The sequence below is a fragment of the Physella acuta genome, unplaced genomic scaffold (assembly GCF_028476545.2).
Source record: "Physella acuta isolate Inbredline_101_S28 unplaced genomic scaffold, ASM2847654v3 ptg001860l, whole genome shotgun sequence".
NCBI classification, from domain to species: Eukaryota; Metazoa; Mollusca; class Gastropoda; family Physidae; genus Physella; species Physella acuta.
Genome location: NW_026733366.1, coordinates 31,542 through 52,166, shown reverse-complemented (window position 1 = coordinate 52,166; position 20,625 = coordinate 31,542). Strand labels below are relative to the sequence as shown.

The 20,625-nt window shown below is 36.4% G+C and overlaps 1 long non-coding RNA gene across 1 annotated transcript; it reads left to right on the top strand.

The window, feature by feature from the left end:
* The first annotated feature begins 3,899 nt into the window (after window positions 1-3,899).
* On the top strand, window positions 3,900-6,255 carry LOC131930853 (uncharacterized). The gene is made up of 4 exons (XR_009384175.1): window positions 3,900-3,988; window positions 4,439-4,523; window positions 5,518-5,540; window positions 6,165-6,255. It is a non-coding gene; the product is annotated as an uncharacterized LOC131930853 (long non-coding RNA).
* Window positions 6,256-20,625: the final 14,370 nt, after the last annotated feature.

The following is a 20,625-nucleotide window of genomic DNA, read 5'->3' as shown; positions in this document are numbered from 1 at the left end:
TACCTAACAAGGTGCTTACTTATGTGATATCTGACAAGGTGTTTACCCCTTGTGATACCTGACAAGGTGACCTACCTGATATCTGACATAGTATCTGCCCACTTGCTAAGATACCTGACATACAAAATCCACAAGCGTTTTGCTACATGATTGTTGATTTAGCTTGTTTTAGATCGGCTGTACATATTTAATTTATGTAATATAAATATCCATTCTTTACATTCTGAACAAAAATAAAAATTGATTAATTTAATTAATTTCCATTGTTTTCTATCTTTTGTATGCCTTTGAGTGTTGATGCTTTCCCCCCAAAATTAAAAAAAAAATATTTACAGTGTAACATTTGAGTTGTATAGGATGATAGCTTACTTTAGAAGCACTAAAATACTAAATGTTTTAGAAATGTTAACGACGAAATACTATTTTAATTTCTAAAATTCATAATTACAAAAAAGCTAAAAAAATCACATAAAGAAATAAATCTATTTATTATTACGTGTTAAAGTGTTATGCGCCTTTAGGAATGTTAACTTCGATTTCAGCCTACTTTTCTTTCTGGTTTCGCTTCCTTACTTCGGTCCACACAAGAATTATCTGCAAGGAAGCTGTTGTTTGATCTTGGCGTTTTCTCTTCAAGACGGGCTACTAACGAGTTAGGCAAGGCTCAATACAGCAGAAAGCAACACATTAATAAGCGTAAAATTTAGGTAGTGATGGAATGAATGCAGAGCGCATCCACAAATCGTACACCCAGAACTGAACATGTACTCAAAAATATAAAAAAAAGAATTCGCACATTAAGACATTTTGAGTTAGTACTTATTACAGCTTATCTGGATTAACATTATCTGTTCAAGTATTTTATACATATTTAAATGTGCAGGAAAATGATATGAACATTTTAAAAGATTAGCTATTATTATAACACCATGCTATACATCCTACTTAAATTACTTATCAAGTGCCAATTAAACTAAGTGTATGACTTTTGGATCCATTGAAGTATTTCCGCTGTCGCCTCACACACATAGCGCATAGGGTTAAATTATTTACCAGACACAACCTAACATGTTAATGTCACTATAAATAAATAAATAATAAATGCTGACTTTCATACATGCCTACACTTGGCGGTCTGAATGAAAACTACTTTCGTAATACAAGAGAGGGTTTGGTTTTTTTTTTTTAAAAAGAGGTTTTATTGTTTTTGATTGTTTTTTTTTTACATTCCAACTTAGTATTTTTTTTTTGGCTGTATTTAACGTACTTTTCTTTAATTAACATCAGACTAAATTTGTCAAATTAACGCTGTAACAACACGTTGTAACATACGGTTTTGTGATTGATTAATAATTTTGGACTGTGTAAAAACTTATTTTATAAATTTAACTTACAACTCGAGTGTAAATAGGTGCGCGTGAACATATAATACCAATCAATATTAGTCTTTTAACGCTAGAACTTTACAGAAACTACAGTACAATCCATGACTTACCATTTCAAAGCGATTTAGCTCCCCCCTCTCCACCCTTGAAAAAAAAACGAATCAATAGAATTTATTACATAAACAATATAAATGATTATTTTTAATCTACACGTATCATCGTTAATTAACTGTTTATTATTTCAGATATAGGAAGCTATTCAAATTTCTGCTACGTACAGAAATTTAGTATTAAACATGTTACCAATAAGAACAGAAATTACTGTTCTGTAATTTAATATTTTTAATTACAACTTTGGTAAAACAAACTGACCAATGTCATTTAAATTACAGTGCTAGGTTGTCATTTAGCTATATAAAGGCTCGTTTATTCTCTGATTATCTTCCCATTTTTATTTTAGCCTGAATAATTATGGTATGTCTGGCACTGTATCTGGTAGAGAAGTTTTCCCCCATGACCTCAAATGTCTGTGCAAATAGAGCTTTTATTTTTAGCAAGCGTCAGCAGATCTTCATGTGTCAGCAGATCTTCAAGTGTCAGCAGATCTTCATGTGTCAGCAGATCTTCAAGATGACCGATCGACTCTTGTTGAATTAATTCGCCCACAAAAGAGGCGGATTTCGTATGAGATTCTGATTAATTTCCTGTTGCATCTCATTTTCATCGATTGGATTTTATTTTCCGAATTCGCTGTAAGCGACCAGGATAAGGAATTATACTGTAACCTTGAACCCCGCCACTCTTAAGATAGTGAATGTGATGTGACACAATAAGCACATATAATGGTCGTCACAACATTCTTGAAGAAAAATTTTGATATACCTACACTAGGAAATATCTTAAATGATTATACTGTACCATAAGAAAAAAAAACAAACAGTTTGGTTTTTACTCGTTGTTTGGTTTACAGATGAACTATGCTGATACGTATAATGAAATCGTGTGAATATGAAAAGGGGGGGGGGTTACATATGTTAAAATCTAAAGATTTAATTTATGGACTGTCCCCAACAGATAAAGAGAACAGCGTTAATACGTATGGTGTAGTTCTAAACAGTGTTTCTTTCAGACTTTTTTCTCCGCGGAGGGAGCACTTGAAATTTTTAATGCGGGGTGGCGGACTAAAATTTCCGGGGGGGGGGGGGGAGGGGCGGACTCTGTTAAAAGTATGTATTTTCTATATAAATTCCATTTGGTTCAGGGGGGGGGCGGTAGGCTTTCTTTACTGCTTAGGTTGTTTGTCTCTCAATATTCGGTAGGCGTGAGCTAGATTAGGTGTTTATAGTCCCAGAGATTAAACTCTATAAATAACATCGTCTTTAAAAAATAACATCCTTCCTAAAAATAAAATCGTCCCTAAAAATAGCATTGTCCCATTGCAGTGACCTATAGCTTTAGATACCCTCATAGCAGCATAATATAGATAACAACATGAGCGGCAGATACAGTTCGCAACATGCACAGATAACAAGAAAGACAAGAGAAATGTCACGATCTTTGCGGTGGGAACCTTGACTAAATAAAGAAACAAACACGATAGCAGATAACGTGAGTAATAGAAAAAATGAGCTATAAGGTAGAATCAACAAGACATTCAATTACTATTCTTACATCTTACCAGGATAGTTCACGAGTTTAAATAGAAGAATTGGATTCAAATCGTTTTGTGCCATCTTTCAAATTTATGTAAAAAAAGAACAAAGGAGGAAATGTTACGGGTCAGTTGTAGGTTAGATTAGAATAGAATAGAATAGTCCAGAACGTAGGGGGGAGTTGAGTTAACCCCGGGGTGTTAATACAGCTGGATGTAGCATTATTTTCTCTATTGCTTGCATGTTTACATCATGGTGTAACCAGGGGCGTAGCGAGGGGGGGGGCGGGGGGTGCGGACCGCACCGGGTGACACCATTTAGGGGGGTGACACCAAGGCAAAAAATAGCAAAATATATAGAGAAAAACTCGAGGGGGGGGGTGCAAATCGAAAAAAACTTGAGGGGGGGGGGGTGCAAATCGAAAGTTTGAGGGGGGTGCAAATCGAAAATTTGAAAGTTTGTCCCATGGAAGGGTCGCTACACCTCTGGGGGTGACACCATTAAGTGCCGCACCGGGTGACACCCGACCTCGCTACGCCACTGGGTGTAACACCCCCCCCCCCTTTGTCTGGATCATCATTATGCACTTTAAATAATTTTAACTCTAATTAACCATTCATTGAACTGGCAAAAAACATATTTATTCTATATATGTTGCAATTATTATTTGTCTTGGTGTCACCCCCTAAATGGTGTTACGCGGTGCGGTCCGCACCCCCTGCCCCCGCCTCGCGACGCCTCAGCTTGTACACAAAACACGGACATATAACACTAACCGACTTTAGTACCACAAGTATCAGTCAATGACCTGCGTGTCTGGACTCATTGAAAACATTGTGCCGTCACCGCCCCTTCCGTTACAGTTTCCTGTTCTACTCTGGCACTACAGTGGACTATACGTTTCCTTGCTTTTAACATGCTGTGTCAATCTGTTTCGATAGTCAGACCAAAGTAAGTTTATTTCGTTGCGGCTTACTTTGCTTGTATGGAATTAGAAGTCTGTTTTCATGCGTCGCATAAACAACTGGTAAATGGGATTACTGGGAGATGGACATGTGAATAAAATAATTATTATGGGCTTATTTTTTTTTCCAATTAAAACTAATGCTTAAAAACAGTTTTGAATCAGCTTCAATTGTTGTTGAAGTTTGTTTCATGTCTTTAGAACGACGCATTAACCTTATTTATGTGGATATAGTTATGTTTTTATCTACCCGTATAGTCCTAAGCCTTGAAATCCATATATCAATCGACCGTTTTCTTTGATCATGTATTCACTTCTTCTAGAAAATACTACAATTCTAAACCATCTGAATTCCACACGAAAAAAAAATATTTCAGAGTAATTTAATAATATTTTGAAATACATTGCTAACTACATCAATTATTGTCTTTAAATAGACCTGTTCTACAATGGAGGAAAACACGGAGCTTAACGTAACAAACAAAACAGGAACTGACCACTACTATACGGATGACGAAAACAGTGAGTTAATAATTTACCCGACAATGGTAAAATTAAGAATATCATCAAAAGGTACATGAAAAAAAGGTACATGAAAAAAAGGTATTAAAATATACAGTCTAAATATTAGACTTCTGGCCTGTGGTGTTTTAAATTTATAAATGTTATATGTGTCCACACACGTACAAATGTGTGTACCAGCAATATCTGTACCTGCACAGGCAATATATCACAAAGTGTGACATAAGATTTAAAAATATAGAAAAAAATAAAGAGTAAGATGTTGTGGCGCTAACTCAAAATGGGGAGTACATATTCTTTAGCTCACCAGACTCCTGGTATTGTATCACCATCACCAGCAGAAATACAGCGATTGTATATATATATATATATATATATATATATACATACACACACACACATATATATATATATATATATATATATACATACACACACACACATATATATATATATATATATATATATACATATATATATATATATATATGTATATATATATATATATATGTATATATATATATATATATATATATATATATATATGTGTGTGTGTATGTATATATATATATATATATTTATATATATATATGTATACACACACACACACATATATATATATATATATATATATATATATATATATATATATATATATATATATAGTAGTGAATGAGTAAAGGAGAATGAAAGAGGGTGAATGTTGTTTGTACTTTGTACCCTGTCCAGTTCGTCCCTGTTCAACCCTCATGCTGTGAGTTATGACAGTCCGGTTGTTACGTGTTTTTTCTAAGGGTATATAAGGTGTGTGAAAACGTGTATGTTATTTTACTTATTCGCTAAACTTAATGATTATACTTCAGTAACTTTACAGTCCTTTAGTTTATTTAGGATTTCTTCTTCGTTTTATAAAATGAATTATAAGATAAACAATGTGCTTATTATAACATTGGTACAATTTCATTCTTTGCAAGTAATTCAGATTTTTTTTCAGCTGACTCGGAATATCGTAGAATGGTAATTTATTCTTCAAATTTCTCTTTCAAAATTTGTATTTAGCTATTTATTTATTTTAGTGCACAAGTAGATAGACAAAAGCAAAAACACTCAAACTTTTAAACAAATTTTTTACCTATATAAAAATAGTAGATAGTAGCTTACAAAATTTGTGTTCTAATTTAAAAACATGTATACCTAAAAATAAAACTATTTAAAAAATTGAAATGATAATTCTTTTTTTATCAACCATAAACCTAAATTTATATACTATTAAGTTGTTCTACTAGCAGGAGCTACTATGTTTTGATATCTGAATGACAACTAGTTTTTGTGACACTTTCTTGTCTAAGTGATACAGTGCCAATAAAACTATTCATCGAATTTTACTATGCCAGGAATAGTGACACACATAATGCACTGATCTAGTAATGCCACATCAACACTACGCAGTGTATGCTGAAAATATATCGCATATCAGCAGTCTACTTGTGGACTCCTGCTAATTAGATTAATGAATATTAATTGAATAATTAATTATACCACACGTGCTTACCATTTTCGTACAATAGTTGCTAGAATAATGTTTTTTTTTACATCTAATAAAAATGTATTAAACATTTTATTATGTAATTTACCTTACAGATAATGATTTACTGTTACTTGTATGGAGGTTCTATAAATTTAGTTATTCTGACTTCTGCTGTGAGCGTGCTGGTCTGCTGCAAGTGAGTAATGTATTCAAACGTTTACCTATTATTTTAGTTAGTGAATTGTATTTGTGTTCGTTTGTCTAGTTTTAATTGCTACTCACCTAGATAATAGAGTCATTATTTTTGCAACACATCTCAATTGCTTGAACACCTTTCTGGTATTTACTTTCTCGTATATACGAAGTATAGAGAAAGTATTGTAATCGTGCAAAAAAAAATCGAGATTTTTACAAATCTCGACGTTTTACACCTCACTGATACGGAAAACATAATTTTGCAATCGTGTCCGTATGTCTGTGTGTGTGTGTGTCTGTCTGTCTGTGTGTAAACACGATTACTTTAGTACCGTTACAGCTCGGTTGATGAAATTTCATATATAGGTATTTTATCAAAATCATAGATCCATATGAACTTTTGAGCGTTTTCCGACAACCGGAAGTGGTACTTTTTCTACTTTGAATTTTTTAAAAGCCTATAACTTGAGTACTATTTCAGATAGATAAATGAAATTTCACATGTAAGTAAAAGATCTAATTCTCTACATTCTTTCAAATTTTGAGTAATTTCCGTTGACCGGAAGTACTAATTTACGCTATTTCCGATTTCTCAAAAAACGCATGTAAATTTATAAAGAACTAATAATATTGCGCACTATTTTGCGCTTTTTGCTTTGGCGTTCACTTGGTGCGCAATTCTTTTTTCTACTAGATTTTATTCTATTTTTAAAGGTTTAAGTAAACAAAAATCATGTCTATATTCCGAGTTGCCATCCCACGTAGTGTTATATTAGAATATTCGAGAAAGTTTAGGGGAGATCACTCCCGGTTTATTTTATTTTGTTTTTCAACAAGCCATTTTTATTCAATAACCAAATTAACAATTCTAACCAAATTAACAATTCTTGTTTTTAATTTTTTTAAATTTTTATTTATAACTACATTTGAAAGTTTTACTTTTTCATGAAAACTGTTTTGGTTTTTTTAATTGATCCATTCTAGATGGACAGGAAAAATCTTAACTGATTTTCTGCGTTCTAGCCTTAGTTTTTACGTAACTAAAATTATCATACATACATGGTTCACAACTCTTTTAAAAATGAAACAAAATAAAGATTTTAAAATATATTAAGTTTTCTTTCCAACCCCCTAAGTGCGTCATAGGCGAGTAAACTAATGCGAATTATTGACACATCCCCCCGCCCATACAACCATATGTTAAAATTCACTATTTATTCCAATTTGTTAAAATATTAAAATAAATTAAATAAATTAAAATGACATATAAAGATACACTTCTTTCTATGCCTGTTTGCTTTTATTTCAGCCGACTAAGAAGCGCCCGTACCAAGATACACATCAACCTCCTCGCTAGCTTTCTACTTAGATTTACCGCTGAGGTGATATTCGTGGCAGGCGTCCATGCTGGATATGTCTTTGAGGTACTTCATGTTAATATTTCGTCATTTTTTTCGGGTAAAGTTAAATATGGGTAGCGTATAAAAGAATTGTTTTTTGTCATAATATAATCTCTCTCCTCTGTTGACTCTCTCTCTCATTGTATATATATATATATATATATATATATATATATATATATATATATATATATATATATATATATATATATATATATATATATATATATATACTAGGCATACTGCCTAGCTTCGCTTAGGTTTTCAAAAGCATTTGTTGATAATTTGAATATTAATTATTTAGTGGTGGATGAGGTATGGAGTGCTTAAATTTAAACAGTAATGCTAATTTTAGAGAAGATGTTGTTGATTGTTGCGTATCATCCGTTTTCAGAGAAATATTTGAAAGTACGCAATTTATGACTAAAATGGAAATAGAACTACAGAGGTTCCATGAACAGTATATTCAATAATTTCTATTACATTGACTTTTAAAATTATATTTTTAATTTAATTATGATACGCAGCTAAATTGGTAGCTTAATTTTATACTAAAGCAAATGCTATACTTTGTCATTTTCTGTTTCTGTTTAAAATAGTATACAATTAATTGAAAAATAATTATTTAAAAAGGTTACCTCCCTTGAAAATGGCCCGAATGACGGCTGTCATTGTTTACTTTTTTTTAACAAACAGATGCAATGCTTATAGTAGAAAATACAATATATGAACATATTTAACGACTACAATGGCTTTTCCCGACTGGAATAAAGTTTTTTTGTTACCCTCCAGGGTCGGTCTACGACCTCAAATAATATTAAGTGGATCGTTCGTCAATTTATTTTTATACATCTCATATAAGAAGAATGGCACTCGCGGTCATCTTTTAGCCATCGTCGAGGGCTTTGAGTGTGCCCAACAGTTTTTTCATACGGCCTAGTCATCTATAGAAATGTATGCAAAACATTAGCATGATGTACAGAGGTTAAGTAACCTAAAAATTGTGTTGAAATTACACTGTTTTTCCCATAAAATACAAAGATTATATAGGGAAATACGACTGGTCAGTTTTGACCCATTTAACGAATTTTCCCGGACATGGCGAGTTTTTTGGGACATCCCAAGGCGTTCTCCTACCACCACACAAAACTTCAAGGGGGGTCGTCGGAGGAAATTTGTTTTCGTAATAGAGCTCATATAAAGAGAATTTCACTCGCGGTCACTTTTTAGCCCTCGTCGAGGGCTTTGAGTGAAACCGACAGTTTTCCCTAAAGGTCAAGCCATTTACATAAGAGCATGCAAAAAATTAGCCAGATGTAAAGACGGTAAGTGCCCTAAAATCCGTTTCGAAATCACCCTCTGTTTTTCCCATAAAATACAAAGATTATATAGGGAAATACGACTGGTCAGTTTTGACCCATTTAACGAATTTTCCCGGACATGGCGAGTTTTTTGGGACACCCCAAGGCGTTCTCCTACCACCTCACAAAATTGCAAGGGGGGTCGTCGGAGGAAATTTTTTTTCGTAATAGAGCTCATATAAAGAGAATTTCACTCGCGGTCACTTTTTAGCCCTCGTCGAGGGCTTTGAGTGAAACCGACAGTTTTCCCTAAAGGTCATGCCATTTACCTTAGAGCATGCAAAAACTTAGCCAGATGTAAAGACGGTAAGTGCCCTAAAATCCGTTTCGAAATCACCCTCTGTTTTTCCCATAAAATACAAAGATTATATAGGGAAATACGACTGGTCAGTTTTGACCCATTTAACGAATTTTCCCGGACATGGCGAGTTTTTTGGGACACCCCAAGGCGTTCTCCTACCACCTCACAAAATTTCAAGGGGGGTCGTCGGAGGAAATTTTTTTTCGTAATATAGCCCATATAAGGCGCCGGTCAGTCGAGGTCAGTTTTGACCCCCTCTCCGTAGACTTTTCGGCCAACCGTCACCGGCCCTCGTGTTCTATTGCCCCAAGGCACCATCGTGCCAAATTTGACGCGCCTACGGCGCCGGGAAGTGCCCTATCGGGCACTTGACCACTTTGCTTTATATATATAGACTCGGCATACTGCCTAGCTTCGCTTAGGTTTTTAAAAAGGCATTTGAGAATTTGAATACTTAATTATTAAGCGATGGATTGGGTGTGGAGTGCTTTAATAAGTTTAATAAGTTTAATTTAAACAGTAATGCTAACTTTAGAAAAAATGTTTTTGTTAGTCATTTACATGCAGATTCGTAGCGAATTTTTGGAAAGTACGCAATGTATAACTAAAATGGAATTAGAACTACACAGGTTTCATGAACAGTATATCTCATAGTTTATATTACATTGCCTTTTGAAATTAATTAATTAATTTAATTAACATACTTAACTAAATTAACAACTTAATTTTGTACTAACACAAATGCTATACTTCGTCATTTTCTGTTTCTGTTTAAAATAGTATACAATTATTTGAAAAATAATAATTTTAAAAACGTTACCTCCCTTGAAAACTGAACGTATGACGTATGTCATTGTTTACTTATATTGTTTGCTTATATAAGAAATTACGTTATATGAACTTATTTAACGACTATAATGGCTGTTTCCGACGGGAATAAAGTTTTTTTGTTACCCTCCATGGTCGGTCTACGACGTCACATAATATTAAGGGGATCGTTCGTCAATTTATTTATATATATATATATATATATATATATATATATATATATATATATATATATATATATATATATATATATATATATATATATATATATATATATATATCTCATATAAGGAGAATTTCACTCAAGATCATCTTTTAGCCCTCGTCGAGGGCTTTGAGTCTGACCAACAGTTTTTCCATACGGCCTAGTCATCTATAGTAGTGTATGCAAAAACTTAGCATGATGTACAGACATTAAGTAACCTAAAAATTGTGTTAAAATTTCCCTGTTTTTCCCATAAAATACAAAGATTATATAGGGAAATACAACTGGTCAGTTTTGACCGCTTTACGAAGTTTTCCCAGAATTGCCGAGTTTTTTATGAAACCCCTAGGTGTTCTTCTACCACCTCACAAACTATCAAGGGGGGTCGTCGGAGGAAATTTTTTTTCGTAATAGAGCTCATATAAAGAGAATTTCACTCGCGGTCACTTTTTAGCCCTCGTCGAGGGCTTTGAGTGTAACCGACAGTTTTCCCTAAAGGTCAAGCCATTGACCTAGGAGCATGCAAAAAATTAGCCAGATATACTGAGCTTAAGTACCCTAAAGTCTGCGTTGAAATGACCCTCTGTTTTTCCCATAAAATACAAAGATTATATAGGGAAATACAACTGGTCAGTTTTGACCGCTTTCCGAAGTTTTCCCAGAATTGCCGAGTTTTTTGTGACACTCCTAGGTGTTCTTCTACCACCTCACAAAATATCAAGGGGGGTCGTCGGAGGAAAATTGTTTTCGTAATAGAGCTCATATAAAGAGAATTTCACTCGCGGTCACTTTTTAGCCCTCTTCGAGGGCTTTGAGTGTAACCGACAGATTTCCCTAAAGGTCAAGCCATTGACCTAGGAGCATGCAAAAAATTAGCCAGATATACTGAGCTTAAGTACCCTAAAGTCTGCGTTGAAATGACCCTCTGTTTTTCCCATAAAATACAAAGATTATATAGGGAAATACAACTGGTCAGTTTTGACCGCTTTCCGAAGTTTTCCCAGATATGCCGAGTTTATTGTGACACTCCTAGGTGTTCTTCTACCACCTCACAAAATATCAAGGGGGGTCGTCGGAGGAAAAATTTTTTCGTAATAGAGCTCATATAAAGAGAATTTCACTCGCGGTCACTTTTTAGCCCTCTTCGAGGGCTTTGAGTGTAACCGACAGTTTTCCCTAAAGGTCAAGCCATTGACCTAGGAGCATGCAAAAAATTAGCCAGATATACTGAGAATAAGTACCCTAAAGTCTGCGTTGAAATGACCCTCTGTTTTTCCCATAAAATACAAAGATTATATAGGGAAATACAACTGGTCAGTTTTGACCCCTTTACGAAGTTTTCCCAGATATGCCGAGTTTTTTGTGACACCCTAAGGCGTTCTCCTACCACCTCACAAAATATCAAGGGGGGTCGTCGGAGGAAATTTTTTTTCGTAATAGAGCTCATATAAAGAGAATTTCACTCACGGTCACTTTTTAGCCCTCGTCGAGTGCTTTGAGTCAAACCGACAGGTCCGCCCTACGGCCAAGCCATTTACCTATAAGCATGCCAAAACTTAGCCAGATGTAAATAGGGTAATTGCCATAAAATCCGTTTTGAAATGACCCTCTGTTTTCCCCATAAAATACAAAGATTATATAGGGAAATACGACTGGTCAGTTTTGACCCATTTCCCGATTTTTCCCGGACATGGCGAGTTTTTTATGACACCCCAAGGCGTTCTCCTACCACCTCACAAAATATCAAGGGGGGTCGTCGGAGGAAATTTTTTTTCGTAATAGAGCTCATATAAAGAGAATTTCACTCACGGTCACTTTTTAGCCCTCGTCGAGGGCTTTGAGTAAGACCGACAGGTCAGCCCTACGGTCAAGCCATTTACCTATAAACATGTCAAAAATTAGCCAGATGTAAACAGGGTAAGTGCCCTAAAATCCGTTTTGAAATGACCCTCTGTTTTTCCCATAAAATACAAAGATTATATAGGGAAATACGACTGGTCAGTTTTGACCCATTTCCCGATTTTTCCCGGACATGGCGAGTTTTTTGTGACACCCCAAGGTGTTCTCCTACCACCTCACAAAATTTCAAGGGGGGTCGTCGGAGGAAATTTTTTTTCGTAATATAGCCCATATAAGGCGCCGGTCAGTCGAGGTCAGTTTTGACCCCTTCTCCGTAGACTTTTCGGCCAACCGTCACCGGCCTTCGTGTTCTATTGCCCGAAGGCACCATCGTGCCAAATTTGACGCGCCTGCGGCGCCGGGAAGTGCCCTATCGGGCACTTGACCACTTTGCTTTATATATATACTAGGCATACTGCCTAGCTTCGCTTAGGTTTTTAAAAGGCATTTGAGAATTTGAATACTTAATTATTTAGCGATGGATTGGGTGTGGAGTGCTTTAATAAGTTTAATAAGTTTAATTTAAACAGTAATGCTAACTTTAGAAAAAATATTTTTGTTAGTCATTTACATGCAGATTCGTAGCGAATTTTTGGAAAGTACGCAATGTATAACTAAAATGGAATTAGAACTACACAGGTTTCATGAACAGTATATCTCATAGTTTATATTACATTGCCTTTTGAAATTAATTAATTAATTTAATTAACATACTTAACTAAATTAACAACTTAATTTTGTACTAAAACAAATGCTATACTTCGTCATTTTCTGTTTCTGTTTAAAATAGTATACAATTATTTGAAAAATAATAATTTTAAAAACGTTACCTCCCTTGAAAACTGAACGTATGACGTATGTCATTGTTTACTTATATTGTTTGCTTATATAAGAAATTACGTTATATGAACTTATTTAACGACTATAATGGCTGTTTCCGACGGGAATAAAGTTTTTTTGTTACCCTCCATGGTCGGTCTATAACGTCACATAATATTAAGGGGATCGTTCGTCAATTTATTTATATATATATCTCATATAAGGAGAATTTCACTCAAGATCATCTTTTAGCCCTCGTCGAGGGCTTTGAGTCTGACCAACAGTTTTTCCATACGGCCTAGTCATCTATATTAGTGTATGCAAAAACTTAGCATGATGTACAGACATTAAGTAACCTAAAAATTGTGTTAAAATTTCCCTGTTTTTCCCATAAAATACATAGATTATATAGGGAAATACAACTGGTCAGTTTTGACCGCTTTACGAAGTTTTCCCAGATATGCCGAGTTTTTTGTGACACCCCTAGGTGTTCTTCTACCACCTCACAAAATATCAAGGGGGGTCGTCGGAGGAATTTTTTTTTCGTAATAAAGCTCATATAAAGAGAATTTCACTTGCGGTCACTTTTTAGCCCTCGTCGAGGGCTTTGAGTGTAACCGACAGTTTTCCCTAAAGGTCAAGCCATTGACCTAGGAGCATGCAAAAAATTAGCCAGATATACTGAGCTTAAGTACCCTAAAGTCTGCGTTGAAATGACCCTCTGTTTTTCCCATAAAATACAAAGATTATATAGGGAAATACAACTGGTCAGTTTTGACCGCTTTACGAAGTTTTCCCAGATATGCCGAGTTTTTTGTGACACCCCTAGGTGTTCTTCTACCACCTCACAAAATATCAAGGGGGGTCGTCGGAGGAATTTTTTTTTCGTAATAAAGCTCATATAAAGGGAATTTCACTTGCGGTCACTTTTTAGCCCTCGTCGAGGGCTTTGAGTGTAACCGACAGTTTTCCCTAAAGGTCAAGCCATTGACCTAGGAGCATGCAAAAAATTAGCCAGATATACTGAGCTTAAGTACCCTAAAGTCTGCGTTGAAATGACCCTCTGTTTTTCCCATAAAATACAAAGATTATATAGGGAAATACAACTGGTCAGTTTTGACCGCTTTACGAAGTTTTCCCAGATATGCCGAGTTTTTTGTGACACCCCTAGGTGTTCTTCTACCACCTCACAAAATATCAAGGGGGGTCGTCGGAGGAATTTTTTTTTCGTAATAGAGCTCATATAAAGAGAATTTCACTCGCGGTCACTTTTTAGCCCTCGTCGAGGGCTTTGAGTGTAACCGACAGTTTTCCCTAAAGGTCAAGCCATTGACCTAGGAGCATGCAAAAAATTAGCCAGATATACTGAGCTTAAGTACCCTAAAGTCTGCGTTGAAATGACCCTCTGTTTTTCCCATAAAATACAAAGATTATATAGGGAAATACAACTGGTCAGTTTTGACCGCTTTACGAAGTTTTCCCAGATATGCCGAGTTTTTTGTGACACCCCTGCGTGTTCTTCTACCACCTCACAAAATATCAAGGGGGGTCGTCGGAGGAAATTTTTTTTCGTAATAGAGCTCATATAAAGAGAATTTCACTCGCGGTCACTTTTTAGCCCTCGTCGAGGGCTTTGAGTGTAACCGACAGTTTTCCCTAAAGGTCAAGCCATTGACCTTGGAGCATGCAAAAAATTAGCCAGATATACTGAGCTTAAGTACCCTAAAGTCTGCGTTGAAATGACCCTCTGTTTTTCCCATAAAATACAAAGATTATATAGGGAAATACGACTGGTCAGTTTTGACCGCTTTACGAAGTTTTCCCAGATATGGCGAGTTTTTTGTGACACCCCAAGGCGTTCTGCTACCACCTCACAAAATATCAAGGGGGGTCGTCGGAGGAAATTTTTTTTCGTAATAGAGCTCATATAAAGAGAATTTCACTCGCGGTCACTTTTTAGCCCTCGTCGAGGGCTTTGAGTAAGACCGACAGGTCTGCCCTACGGTCAAGCCATTTACCTATAAACATGCCAAAAATTAGCCATATGTAAAGAGGGTAAGTGCCCTAAAATCCGTTTTGAAATGACCCTCTGTTTTTCCCATAAAATACAAAGATTATATAGGGAAATACGACTGGTCAGTTTTGACCCATTTCCCGATTTTTCCCGGACATGGCGAGTTTTTTGTGACACCCCAAGGCGTTCTGCTACCACCTCACAAAATATCAAGGGGGGTCGTCGGAGGAAATTTTTTTTCGTAATAGAGCTCATATAAAGAGAATTTCACTCGCGGTCACTTTTTAGCCCTCGTCGAGGGCTTTGAGTAAGACCGACAGGTCTGCCCTACGGTCAAGCCATTTACCTATAAACATGCCAAAAATTAGCCATATGTAAAGAGGGTAAGTGCCCTAAAATCCGTTTTGAAATGACCCTCTGTTTTTCCCATAAAATACAAAGATTATATAGGGAAATACGACTGGTCAGTTTTGACCCAGTTCCCGATTTTTCCCGGACATGGCGAGTTTTTTGTGACACCCCAAGGCGTTCTGCTACCACCTCACAAAATATCAAGGGGGGTCGTCGGAGGAAATTTTTTTTCGTAATAGAGCTCATATAAAGAGAATTTCACTCGCGGTCACTTTTTAGCCCTCGTCGAGGGCTTTGAGTAAGACCGACAGGTCTGCCCTACGGTCAAGCCATTTACCTATAAACATGCCAAAAATTAGCCAGATGCAAAGAGGGTAAGTGCCCTAAAATCCGTTTTGAAATGACCCTCTGTTTTTCCCATAAAATACAAAGATTAAAGAGGGAAATACGACTGGTCAGTTTTGACCCATTTCCCGATTTTTCCCGGACATGGCGAGTTTTTTGTGACACCCCAAGGCGTTCTGCTACCACCTCACAAAATATCAAGGGGGGTCGTCGGAGGAAATTTTTTTTCGTAATATAGCCCATATAAGGCGCCGGTCAGTCGAGGTCAGTTTTGACCCCCTCTCGGTAGACTTTTCGGCCAACTGTCACCGGCCCTCGTGTTCTATCGCCCCAAGGCACCATCGTGCCAAATTTGACGCGCCTGCGGCGCCGGGAAGTGCCCTATCGGGCACTTGACCACTTTGCTTTATATATATAGACTAGGCATACTGCCTAGCTTCGCTTAGGTTTTTAAATAACATTTGAGAATTTGAATACTTAATTATTTAGCGATGGATTTGGTGTTGAGTGCTTTAATTTAAACAGTAATGCTAACTTTAGAAAAAAAATGTTTTAGTTTGTCATTTAAATACCGTTCGCAGAGAAAATCGGAAAGTACGCAATGTATAAGTAAAATAGAATTAGAACTACACAGCTTCCATGAACAGTACATCTCATAGTTTTTATTACATTGCCTTTTGAAATTTATTTATTTATTTAATTGGAATACGTAACTAAATTAACAACTTAATTTTGTACTAAAACAAATGCTATACTTCGTCATTTTCTGTTTCTGTTTAAAATAGTATACAATTATTTGAAAAATAATAATTTAAAAAACGTTACCTCCCTTGAAAACTGAACGTATGACGTATGTCTTTGTTTTTTTTTTACAAACAGTTGCTATGCTTATATAAGAAATTACGGTATATGAACATATTTAACAACTATAATGGCTGTTTCCGACGGGAATAAAGTTTTTTTGTTAGCCTCCAGGGTCGGTCTACGACGTCACATAATATTAAGGGGATCGTTCGTCAATTTATTTATATATATATATATATCTCATATAAGGAGAATTTCACTCAAGATCATCTTTTAGCCCTCGTCGAGGGCTTTGAGTCTGACCAACAGTTTTTCCATACGGCCTAGTCATCTATAGTAGTGTATGCAAAAAATTAGCCAGATATACTGAGCTTAAGTACCCTAAAGTCTGCGTTGAAATGACCCTCTGTTTTTCCCATAAAATACAAAGATTATATAGGGAAATACAACTGGTCAGTTTTGACCGCTTTACGAAGTTTTCCCAGATATGCCGAGTTTTTTGTGACACCCCTAGGTGTTCTTCTACCACCTCACAAAATATCAAGGGGGGTCGTCGGAGGAATTTTTTTTTCGTAATAGAGCTCATATGAAGAGAATTTCACTCGCGGTCACTTTTTAGCCCTCGTCGAGGGCTTTGAGTCAAACCGACAGTTTTCCCTAAAGGTCAATCCATTCACCTAAGAGTATGCAAAAAATTAGTCAGATATACTGAGTTTAAGTACCCTAAAGTCTGCTTTGAAATGACCCTCTGTTTTTCCCATAAAATACAAAGATTATATAGGGAAATACAACTGGTCAGTTTTGACCCCTTTACGAAGTTTTCCCAGATATGCCGAGTTTTTTGTGACACCCCAAGGTGTTCTTCTACCACCTCACAAAATTTCAAGGGGGGTCGTCGGAGGAATTTTTTTTTCGTAATAAAGCTCATATAAAGAGAATTTCACTCGCGGTCACTTTTTAGCCCTCGTCGAAGGCTTAGAGTCAAACCGACAGTTTTCCCTAAAGGTCAAACCATTCACCTAAGAGTATGCAAAAAATTAGTCAGATATACTGAGTTTAAGTACCCGAAAGTCTGCTTTGAAATGACCCTCTGTTTTTCCCATAAAATACAAAGATTATATAGGGAAATACAACTGGTCAGTTTTGACCCCTTTACGAAGTTTTCCCAGATATGCCGAGTTTTTTGTGACACCCCAAGGTGTTCTCCTACCACCTCACAAAATTTCAAGGGGGGTCGTCGGAGGAATTTTTTTTTCGTAATAGAGCTCATATAAAGAGAATTTCACTCGCGGTCACTTTTTAGCCCTCGTCGAGTGCTTTGAGTGTAACCGACAGTTTTCCCTAAAGGTCAAGCCATTTACCTTTAAGCATGCCAAAACTGAGCCAGATGTAAAGAGGGTAAGTGCCATAAAATCCGTTTTGAAATGACCCTCTGTTTTCCCCATAAAATACAAAGATTATATAGGGAAATACGACTGGTCAGTTTTGACCCATTTCCCGATTTTTCCCGGACATGGCGAGTTTTTTCTGACACCCCAAGGCGTTCTCCTACCACCTCACAAAATATCAAGGGGGGTCGTGGGAGGAATTTTTTTTTCGTAATAGAGCTCATATAAAGAGAATTTCACTCGCGGTCACTTTTTAGCCCTCGTCGAGGGCTTTGAGTGTAACCGACAAATTTCCCTAAAGGTCAAGCCATTTACCTATAAGCATGCCAAAACTGAGCCAGATGTAAAGAGCGTAAGTGCCATAAAATCCGTTTTGAAATGACCCTCTGTTTTCCCCATAAAATACAAAGATTATATAGGGAAATACGACTGGTCAGTTTTGACCCATTTCCCGATTTTTCCCGGACATGGCGAGTTTTTTGTGACACCCCAAGGTGTTCTTCTACCACCTCACAAAATATCAAGGGGGGTCGTCGGAAGAATTTTTTTTTCGTAATAGAGCTCATATAAAGAGAATTTCACTCGCGGTCACTTTTTAGCCCTCGTCGAGGGCTTTGAGTGTAACCGACAGTTTTCCCTAAAGGTCAAGCCATTGACCTAGGTGCATGCAAAAAATTAGCCAGATATACTGAGCTTAAGTACCCTAAAGTCTGCGTTGAAATGACCCTCTGTTTTTCCCATAAAATACAAAGATTATATAGGGAAATACAACTGGTCAGTTTTGACCCCTTTACGAAGTTTTCCCAGATATGCCGAGTTTTTTGTGACACCCCAAGGTATTCTCCTACCACCTCACAAAATTTCAAGGGGGGTCGTCGGAGGAATTTTTTTTTCGTAATAGAGCTCATATAAAGAGAATTTCACTCGCGGTCACTTTTTAGCCCTCGTCGAGGGCTTTGAGTGTAACCGACAGTTTTGCCTAAAGGTCAAGCCATTGTCCTAGGAGCATGCAAAAAATTAGCCAGATATACTGAGCTTAAGTACCCTAAAGTCTGCGTTGAAATGACCCTCTGTTTTTCCCATAAAATACAAAGATTATATAGGGAAATACAACTGGTCAGTTTTGACCCCTTTACGAAGTTTTCCCAGATATGCCGAGTTTTTTCTGACACCCCAAGGTATTCTCCTACCACCTCACAAAATTTCAAGGGGGGTCGTCGGAGGAATTTTTTTTTTCGTAATAGAGCTCATATAAAGAGAATTTCACTCGCGGTCACTTTTTAGCCCTCGTCGAGGGCTTTGAGTGTAACCGACAGTTTTCCCTAAAGGTCAAGCCATTGACCTAGGAGCATGCAAAAAATTAGCCAGATATACTGAGCTTAAGTAGCCTAAAGTCTGCGTTGAAATGATCCTCTGTTTTTCCCATAAAATACAAAGATTATATAGGGAAATACAACTGGTCAGTTTTGACCGCTTTACGAAGTTTTCCCAGATATGCCGAGTTTTTTGTGACACCCCAATGTGTTCTCCTACCACCTCACACAATTTCAAGGGGGGTCGTCGGAGGAATTTTTTTTTCGTAATAGAGCTCATATAAAGAGAATTTCACTCGCGGTCACTTTTTAGCCCTCGTCGAGGGCTTTGAGTGTAACCGACAGTTTTCCCTAAAGGTCAAGCCATTGACCTAGGAGCATGCAAAAAATTAGCCAGATATACTGAGCTTAAGTACCCTAAAGTCTGCGTTGAAATGACCCTCTGTTTTTCCCATAAAATACAAAGATTATATAGGGAAATACAACTGGTCAGTTTTGACCCCTTTACGAAGTTTTCCCAGATATGCCGAGTTTTTTGTGACACCCCTAGGTGTTCTCCTACCACCTCACAAAATTTCAAGGGGGGTCGTCGGAGGAATTTTTTTTTCGTAATATAGCCCATATAAGGCGCCGGTCAGTCGAGGTCAGTTTTGACCCCCGCTCCGTAGACTTTTTGCCGAACCGTCACCGGCCCTCATGTTCTATCGCCATAAGGCACCTTAGTGCCAAATTTGACGCGCCTGCGGCGCCGGGAAGTGCCCTATCGGGCACCCGACCACTTTGCTTTATATATATATATATATATATATATATATATAATATATATATATATATATATATATATATATATATATATATATATATAGACAAGATCTGAAAATCTAAATCAAGAGTTAGTCAAGAAAAAATAAATTAATTAAAGCGCGTACTCAATGAAAACTATTCGAGAATTTGAAACAGCAGAATTATTTGCATGCATTTCAGATTAATGGATCTTTTTGAGATTAAATTATCCTTCATAAATTAAACATGCATTTTATTTTAGGAATTAGTGTTCGAGGTAATTCACTACCTCTTTAAATATGTGTTTGTGGCACCTTTCATGTGGATGTTGGTTGAAGGACTCTACCTGCATTTCATTCTTGTCCTACGGCCCTTCCAGGACAGCAAGCCGCCATTTTTACTCTTCTACTTCATTGGCTGGGGTAAAGGAGTTGAACAATTGCTTTTATAAACCTATGTTTTATTGTATATATATAGATATATACATATATATACGTACATATACAACGGCAACGAGTGACCACCGCCTATTTTGTATATACGTTTAAACAATTGACTGCAGAATCCA